Raw genomic sequence first — 10,323 nt, 5'->3', positions numbered from 1 at the left:
CTAGAAACATTGCTCTAGGAGGGGGGCTTTTCTCTCCTCCCAGGAGTTGAGTTAGCATTTAAAATGCTCTGATCAAAAATGTTTATTCTAAGGGCAATTGCGCTAAGTTGATAGTTTCACAATTTGCAAGAATTAAAAGAAAGATTTTCAATGCACTCAGAATGCTTTGTTATTCCTATTTTTTTCCCATTCTGGCCTCTTTTTCAGATTAAGTCTTTATTTCCTACCTCTTTCTCTTCGGTAGACTTCAGCTCCATCATGTACACTCAACCCTCAGCTCTCCTCTGCAGCCCCCACCCTCAGTGGTTCAGTTTTGGGGTTTTCCTTCCATCTTGACCCTCCCCACACTGTTGACATTACAGCTCTCCTCGTTTCTAAGGAACATGATTATTCCACAGCAAACTGTGAACCCAGCAGCAACCAAAAGTAAATCCTCGATATTGGGGTCTGGATGATAAGGTTGCTGAGCTGTCTTGAGTACGGGTACCTTAGGCTCATCTTCTTCTCAGCCCTATGGGCAACAGATCTCGAAGACCTGGGTCTGCATTAACAGGTGTTACAGGTTTGCCTAAACCTATGACAATTCCTATACCCTGTTCATGCAAGGGGGTAGAGCTCCCTATGTAATATTTCTTAGCCTACCTACGAACCCCACTCATTTCACCAATGAAAAACAGGATTTTTCTGTGATCCAATGGGACTCTCAATTCTGACTGAAAATGGATGTTTAGGCCACCCTGGCAAATGAGAACGGAGGAGCGATTTAATAAGGTTTAGAAAAATAAAGGTGTGTGATGTTTCTTGGATTGGACTGTTGCAGGGCAAAGTAATACATTTTAGTCTCATAGGAATTAATCCATCTTGGTCAGGACAGGCAGTGATACTGGCAATTTCACAGAGAAATCTGCTGGATGCTGGATCACAATGGAAAGCAGCTGCTCACACTGCCCACTTATAAGCTAAATGTAATGGTGACTCTGCTTTTTACACTTTACGGTTCCCTGGAGACATAAATATTTACATTTGTGAAGACATTTACAAAGTATTTTCACATATACCTTTTCTTTGAGACCTCAGATCAAGCCAGGACAGGCAGTACATCTTATGGACAAAGAGACCTTGGGAGATCAGACGAGGTCATACCAACAGAGCTGGGGAAAAAACTCAGGCGTAATTGCCTCAAACCCTGTCACTTGGTCATGCAGGCCCCAGGGAATACAGTTCCAAAAGAAATTCATGTTTCCCCAAATTGCATCTTTCCTCTTGGGTTTGAGTGGCGCCATGACCCAGTCATCCAAGCTGGAAAGTTTGGCATCTTCCTCTACATCACCCACTCTCTCATCATCGCATCCTTCTTAATACGTCTCAGATCTGTCCCTTCCCTCTTTACCCACTGCTGCTGCCCTCATCCTCTCTCACCTGGACCCTTGTAATTGAGTTTTAACTGGTCTCTTTGCCTGTACTTTGGAAACGCCCTCCAACCCAATTATCCACTACCCAGCTGCCTGAGTGAATTCTCAGTATGTAACTCTGAACGATCACCCCCTTGCTTAAAAGACTTCGATAGCTCCTTCTTGAATAGAGACTATAGTCTAATATTTCTCTCTCTCTGTCTTTCTCGCTCTCGCTCTCTCTCTCTCTCTCTCTCTCTCTCTCTCTCACACACACACACACACACACACACACAGAGGTAACTGTATGTTCCACCCCTACTAAATTGCATTCACTTTTCAGCTTTATTGAGTATGCCAGATAATCTTCTAACTGTGTTTATTCTCCCTGGCAGGGCATTTTGTCCTGCACTGCCCATTCAGCTAGCCAGCACCGGCTTATAGTCAAGACCCAACTTATAAATCATGTTACTTCCCCTAGGAAGTTTTGCCTCCATAGAGCTGACACTCGCTCTCCTGTGGCCACATTGTACACTAGAGACACTTCTGCTTTGAGGCCTGAACATGCCTTATCATGTTCACCTATTTATTTTCTGTCTCCTCCTAAACTTGAGCTCTTGATTATGTTCACATATCCAATGACGAGCATGGAATAAAGCATCATGCATTGTAAATAAGTGAACTAATTAATTTCTATAGCAAATAATGATTACTCACAATAATAGTCAAACCAGATTTTCTCTTCTCTATTAGATGAAGTTGAAGACCATCCCCCGGGGGGGGGGGCACTCAGAAATTTGTCTAGTAGATTTGCCCAGTAAATGGGTAACCCTCTTTTTAAAGGGAAAAAAATAACCCACGAATGACCAGTCCCTCAACTCTTTACACTTGACCTTCATCAAACAAACAAGTGCCAACCCAAAGGCTTTTCTTGGCCAACTTGTCAAGGGTAGCTTGTCCAGCCAATCGGTGCTTTCTTCTTAGGTCAGAGTTCCTCTCTCCTTAGTAACTTATTGATTCTAGATGAAGGGAATAGCATGCATACACTGTCTACAAGGAGCAACAAGAACTCTGATGTGGCCAAACTTGAGGTTTTCTTTTAGGAAGCCATGGGAAATAAGGTTGGGTAGGTAAGGCCAGATGTGAACAATAATATGTTAGCACTGCAAGAGAGCTTAGAAATCAGCTTGTCCAGAGTCTCCCAGAGTGGGGTCTACATATCATCATAGTGGAATGTAATTTGAGATAGATAGACAGATAAATATTTTTAATTCTGTGCTTATTTACGTGTGTTAAGGAAGAAAGTCATTATCACATCAGTCCCACAATTTCATATACATTATAGCCAAGACTTTTTTTAAAAAAAAAAGGGACTGATATAAACGAATGTGTCAATTTAAAGGGAAAAAATGTTAAGAAAGTCATAATGTAAGTGAAAAGTCATCATGGCAAATATGATGAGTGATGCCTGAATGACTGAAGTGGAGAAATGCCAAGCTGGTACAACACCTCTTCATGTCTTGGGCAACGGAATCAAGACCCAGAGAGGCTAAATAACACGTCCCAGGTTAAGCCCATGGAGGGCCTGGAATGCCACAGCAATAGTTCAGGCACTGATTGTTCTATATAACTTCAACATATCTAATTTTAAAACGCTTTTACTGTTGTTAAATAAAAATATTAAAAATAACTTTAAATCCAGGAACTACTTGAGGGCAGAGAGGAAAGGTAGAAAAGGATGAGGGGTAAACCCTACCTACATCAACATGGCCTGACCCCAAAGCCACCATTGCCTCCTGTTCCTGCTTCAAAGACAAGGGAAAACACCAACATTGGAAACTCTCGCTAGAAGACATCCCGAGATGATCAGTCATTCTGTGCTGTCCCCACCCTTCCACTTCATCACACTTGAAGTTTTGCCGGCTGGGATTTTTGCTGCCTTGGCAAACATGGTGATGGTGTCAAACCTAATGTTTCCTGAATTTTTGCAGAAATGCTGAGAAGACTTCCATGGGGCCCTACTGTCAATTATCTGGGGAAAAGAGAAGTTTGCAGATATTAGCAACAAGAACTGTGTGAGGTGAGGCTCTGGATTTTAATGAGGATTCAAATTAGAATGTCGGCTATTTCCTAGAGCTTACTAAAAATAACCTGGGAGCCTGCTTCCTCCCCTAGCACTTCATTTGCAGTGCCTGCTCATGCCAAAGATGCACGAGGGCTGGAAAATCCTCTTTGAGATCAGCACCGGAGCTGTTTGTTCAGATAAATGTAATTTAGCTGTGACCTGCTCTCTCATGCACCAATGGGCATGCTACCTTCAGGCTCCTGTCAGATTTACACTTGAGGAAGCTTGAAGTTGATAAGGGGAACACACACACCAAGCCCTGTTGATTTTGCCTCTAAAATCTCTCTTCCCGTCACTGCCGCTAACTTAGCCCAAGCTACCGTCATTTCTTGCCTGGGCTACTACAAGAGCCCCCCGGCCTCTTCTTTCTACCTTGAATCTACCACCCCCAGCAACCCATCACATTGTAGCCAAAACAATCTTTTCCAACAAGAATCTGAACACATCCTCCGCCACGACTGTGCCCACCACCACCAATTAAAATGGTTCAATGGCTTTTCATTGCTTGTATGATAAAGACGAGAATCCTCAACATGGTCTACAAGCAAGGTGCTCCCTGATCAGTGCCATAGAACCTCTCCAGCCTCAGCCCCTCCCCAATTTGCTCTCCCAACTCCAATCCACTGTCCTTACTCTAGGGCCTTCTGCTCAGCAGGCCCCCATGGGCCCCCAGCTCCAGCCCCATCCTTCCTCCTTTAGCTGCCTAGTTCTTAGTCATCATTCAGCTCTCAACCCAGTCATCACTTTCTTAGGAAAGCTTTTCCTGACCCCTCAGAATAGGTCAAATCCTCTCTCAAATTGCCTCTCCTAGCCTGACAAACCTCTCCTTAGCAGCTCCTACCACTGCTTCATGTGCACATTTATTTAGTGATCAATTGATTACTAGCATTACCCCTCCCAACACACACTCTAGCTCCGTGGAGGCAGGAACCATGTCTCTTTATTCATCCTTGTATCCTCCACATCCAATACTGTGCCTGGCACACTCAATACTTGTTGAAGGATGTAAACATTCATCCCCTGGAGGGTCTAAGCCTCCCTCTCTTGCAGAGGTCCTTCCCGAGAGAAAGGAAAGGGTCACCCCATCTAACTACAGTGCTTCCTCTACCTCAGTCCGCCCCACAAACTCCCTGGTTTCCTATCCCTTACTGTCCTCACCTTAGTCCTTTTGATGGGAAATATTCTGTATAAGATAGATTTGTGGGGAGGTCCCTGAATTTCCCCAAAAGTGCTGACATCTGCCTGGATCTTCTGGAAGAATGGTCCCTAAATATACCACATTGCCTTTCTCAATTCTCAGTTTCTCGATTAAAATGGAAGAGCTCATATATCATTTTCCTCCTTAGGTTAAAAATACATTTTTTAACATCTCATTGCAAAGTCTTAGGCACTCACTTGTACTGTGGAGGAGATTTAGGGAAGGAAGGGCAGAGCGGGAGAATTAATGGTGTAAGCAGAGGTGACCCAGAGTTTTCTACATGAAGTTTTAAGGAATCTGTCTCCATTGAGGGCAGGGCGGGGGTGGGGGGGAAGGTGAGGGGTGAGAAGACAGGGATGGTGAGATAAGCAGCAGGACCTGGAAAGCAAAGAAAGGTTAAGAAAAACTGATGTAAAAGGTGAGATTTCCTTCCTCGTCCACTCATCCCACACCCACATCTCCCTGACCTGAAGTGGACCAGGTCTGTGGTTTGGAGTGAGATGGACCTGGGGGCCAGGGCGAGGTCAATGCCTTCAACAGGGCATCTCCTGGTACCCTGCTCAATGTCTTTCCTGGAGGAGCAGCATTCAGCATCTGGAGCTCTGCAAATCCAGTCCAGCCTGTGATGACAGAGTTATTATTGGCACATTCTTGAATTTTATTGGGTGTTTTTAAACAGCGATTACTGCGAGGATATGCACAAGTCCAGGAGAACTCTGTAAACACTGGGAAATTTATCTGCTTGCTCTGTGACAGCTGGGCCAGCTTCCACATGACAAATGTTTGGGGCAGGGTCAGATCAGGACTACAGATGGTTGCCGGCAGGGAGCTACTATTCTGGGGGCACAGGTCATGGGAAAGGCTTACAGTTCAAAGTTGGCTTCTGTGACTGTCCCATAACTTTTCCTGCAGCCTCATGTATCACAATCAACAGTCCCATCAAGTTTGAGGTAATCATTGGATATTTTTGTTTAAAGACCCTGATATGGTGCTGCCGTACAAGCCCCTAATATAAGTGGGCTCATTTTACAGAAGAAGGGGCAGGCAGCCTCAGACCTCCCTTGCCTCTTCATAGAAGGGGGAAGAAAAAGGAAAACATTTAAATATCTTGTTATGTTCTATTTACGTACATGTTTTCCAATTTCTGATGCAGGCTGAATTTTAGGAATTCTGTGCCCCTTGCAAAAAGTACAGCTGCAAAAAGTACAGAAGACTAGACATCAGTGCACTTTGTTAGGAAACATAAATTCAGATTTCCAAAGGGCAAAGAGCTGAGTTTTGAGATAGTTCATGTGGGAAAACTTTCCCAGCTACGTGAATGAGAGAGAAAGATGAGGGTCACACCGGCCAATGGGAAGTCCAGGTAGCTCTTCTGTTTCTCATTCACTTTCTATCCATGGATGGGAAAAGAAACTGATCAAAGGCAGAGAGTGACCTAAGGGTTTTGGGGGAAGAGCAGAAAGCAATTACAGATCATGGTCTAGGGCTAGGACTCTGGTTTTCAAATGCTAGTGCATGACAGAACCACTTGGGAGCATTTTAAAAATGCAGATTGTCCAACCTTCACAGTATCTGCAGTTCCAATGGGCATCTCATGATTTCAAAACAGTCTGAGGAAAAACTGTGCTAGGATACCAAAAATCACAATGGAGGGTGCAGGGAAGGATAATGATATCCAGAAGCCACTATCATTGTTAAAAGCTCAGAGATAAAAGACAAATATTATGGGCTTCCCTGGTGGCGCAGTGGTTGAGAGTCCGCCTGCCGATGCAGGGGACATGGGTTCGTGCCCCGGTCCGGAAAGATCCCACATGCCACAGAGCGGCTGGGCCCGTGAGCCATGGCCGCTGAGCCTGCGCGTCTGGAGCCTGTGCTCCGCAACGGGAGAGACCACAACAGTGAGAAGCCCGTGTACCACAAAGAAAAAAAATAAAAGACAAATATTAGGTAAAGTATAAATCCAAGAAAAATTTAGGATGTTAAAGAGGTGAGCTCCATTCAAACTTCAAACAAGACTAAGGTTAGCTTAGCAGTCATTGAAAGTATCTGCAAATTAGTGAATTTGTTACAAAAGTTTGGTTGTTAAGAGAAAGCCCAACTCAAAACGGCTTAAGCAAAAAATGGAAGGTATAGAGGTATATCTGGTCTCCAGGGATTCAGGGCTCAAACATCACCAAAACCCAGTCTGTCTGTCTTTTCCTTTTTGAATGTTACATTTCTTCTGTCTTGGTTTTCTTTTCATAGGCCCTCCTCTTGTGGAGAGGATATCTGCCTGAATTTCCAAACTTTCATACTTGATTCCAAGTCTGTAAAAAAGAGAACTCCTCTTTCCAAGTTATTCCAGGAAAAAAAAAAACAATCCCAGGATTTTTTCTGCTTGGACTAGCTTGGGTCACATGACTACTTCTGAAACAATCTCTCTGGTCAGGGATTAAAATATACTGCTTACACCTGGATAACTTCTCCATGCCTAGATCTGGGGAGGGGAGGGCGGTGGGCGAAAAGTCCAGGGGGAAGAGGAGATGTTATCCTGAGAAAAAACTCAGGATGTTCTTCCCAGAAAAAGTGGAAATAGAGTTTGGGTAGCAGAAGCCACAATTGTCTGCTACAGCAGCTGAGAAATATGGTCATCTGTTTAGCTACACAAAAATGTTACTATCAGTTAATAGTCACTTATTTTAATATTAAGTATGGAGGTATATATTTGAATATGGGTGTTACATTATTATAAAGGCTTGTTTTGTTATTAATATTCCCCAGTGGATTATAACCCCTATGAGGGCAGAGAAACTGTGCTTATCTTGTTTATCCATGTGGACAAGCAGTCTCCAAAGTGAGATGTGTACAAAAGTTTGGTGCACAAAAATAATAGTAGAATTTCTACTTATTTTTCTTACTAACTTTTTTAGGATAAAAGGAAGCTTTATTAACATTTTGTATATTGATGTATGGATTGGCAACGACACCCTCACTATGTTCAGAAGTCAGATCTCCATGGTAATGGTAATAAGGGGCTCCAAGAGAACAGTGTGAACTCCACTGGCTAATTTGCTCCTCTGGCTCCTGGCCTCCCACTCTCCACTCCATCTCTTCCTCTCACTCAGCACCTTTTAGATTCACTACCTGATGCAAGACCTCTCACTCAGGAGCTGCCCTCATCCAAGTGGGAGCCCCACCTTCTTTCCCACCCCAGGAGGTCAGACACTAGCAGTACAACCTGTTAATCCCTATCAATCTTTATCTAGAGCCTCAGTAGTAATGAACACAACCTTTCAAAATGTGGATTGGAGATCAGGTTGACCTCAATTGTCAACCAACTAGGATTTATCGAACATCTACTATGTCCAGAGCACCATGACAGGAAGAGGGAGATAAGGAGATTCATGAGGGAAGGGCCTTGCCCTCAAGGAGCTCAACCATGTAACTATAGAGATTGCTGACATGTAGAGAGAGGAGGATGGTGATAATACGGTCTTTCTTCAAAAGGCATCATTCCCCTTCTGCTGTTTTAAAGGGAACACTGCTGTTAATATGGCCAGCTCTCTTCAACATAGTGTTGGACTCCACCCTGCCATGCCTAGACAAATGTCATTAAATCTTCCCTAGGTCGAAACAAAGGAAGCTGGAAATGTACCTGATTTATCCAGTGAGAAAGGAAATTAGCCTGTGGACAGAAACTAAGGAGTAAAGATTTAATTCTCAGATTAAGAATCAGATACATGGCTTCCCCAGGGCTCATTCCAACAAGGTAAACAGACTGGCTGCATTATTTATCAATCTACAATGGCTGCAGGCAATATCACCAATGCCTAATTTTCTGTTTCATTGAGATTTCAATTAATCTCTTCCTCATTTAGTCTGGGAGAGGGATTGATCTGCCTTTAGGTAAATGCCACACAATCTTTTCCTTTCAAAAGGCAAATAAGTTTATATGTTTGATGTATTTCCTTTGTCATAATATGGTTCAGAAGCAGCATCTATTCTTTCTATTTCTTTAACTATATTGACTTTGCCGGAAGTTGTAGTTTCAAAAATAGTTCTTTCTGCCCCTAAGAAGAGAATTTTTCTCTCTCTGAATCTTGTATTTCCAAACAATTTCTCTCCTCTCTGAGGAACATACCTCAGAAGAAAACTACTGTTAGTGTGGATCACAGTTAAGGAATGCTGAGGTCCCTCTACTGTCAACTGTCTCTGGAGTATAGACTTTATTCAGAACTTTCAAATGCTAGCTAATTATCCCTTTGGTGTATAATTTCTGATTAGAATACTTCAAATATTAACTAACTGCCTCTGAAGTGTAGATAAAAGCCAACTAATACAGATTTCACTGTGTTTACACGGAAGTGTTTTGAATTACAGACAGTATAACAGATAAATGCCCTTGGACAGAAACACTGCCATCCCATGAGGCTGGCTCAGGTCGCTTATTCATCTGTATGTAGAGCACATTATTATTGCCTTGTCACACAATTTCTATACGAAAAAACTGCATACTCAACATTGATAGAAAATCATCATGAAAAGCCATAAAATGCCATTGCATTACAGAAACCATGTTGTGTGTTAAAATCCCTAACAATCCCCTGTCTTATATAAACTACACTTAATTTCTAAGGAGGCATTCATAGTTTATTGAATAGCCCCATTGCCATCTCAGTGACGTGCTATCCTTCTAAATTTACCACTTCCTTTTGCTCTGGATAACAGTTTACGTAGTTTGCAAATCCGAGGCCACACCCTTGGACGTGCTCAGTGTGACATGCTCAGGTTATACTGTGACACTCCCTCTTCACTGGCACCACCCCTCTTCAGAATTTCCCCCTACAGGAGAAAAAGCCATTCCTCCATCCTTACTCCGGTAATAGAAGTGGGTGGCATCCATCATCCTGTCAATCTTAGTTCATTCATTATTAAGAAGCTAATGTGAGCATAATTCTCAGCTGACCCAGGAAGACCGAAAAGGAAAATTTAAAGTGATTGTAGGAAGGCTGTATCCATCTGGCTGAAGATTACTGGCAATTATTCCGTTTTTAAGGCAGGGAAGAATCTATTTTTATGAGGCTTATTGGTGGCTAATTGCTTGAAAATATTCAACAGAATACAATTTCTCAGGCGTCCAAACAGCTCCCAGTAGCTTTATTTTTCTAACATGGGTCCAATCCACTACAACTGTTTCCAAAGGGCTGTCCATAGTATTTTATCATGAAGGAATTGCATTGTGTTGAGATAGAAGGCCAATTAGATACTAAGATGAAAAAGACTCTTCACTGAAATGATGTGTATTGTAATAAGATTCATGTGCAATGTAGTCATGTGAAAGATAGTTCAAAAAATGAGCTATTGTATTAACATCTCCGCTTTGTTACTAATATAAAAATACATTTTATGACAGGCATTCTACGCACAAGTTAGGAATCCATCAACCGATTAGAACCAATTCAGTTAGAAAGTCCTTAAAATTGAAGATGAGATACCTAAGGTGATTTGTCCAAGTAGAGAGAAAGAAAACGAAGAAAAGTGTGACAAGGAGGTCCTGGGGAAAAGCTGGAGAAGTCAGTCTACTAATTGGATATCCTGATGCTAACAGAATTTGACATGAACTTGTTAAG

Source organism: Aethalodelphis obliquidens, unplaced genomic scaffold, assembly GCF_003676395.1.
Source record: "Aethalodelphis obliquidens isolate GAN/ISIS:26980383/991018 unplaced genomic scaffold, ASM367639v1 scaffold10, whole genome shotgun sequence".
In the NCBI taxonomy this organism is placed as follows: Eukaryota; Metazoa; Chordata; class Mammalia; order Artiodactyla; family Delphinidae; genus Aethalodelphis; species Aethalodelphis obliquidens.
Note: the sequence above shows the minus strand (reverse complement) of the source record.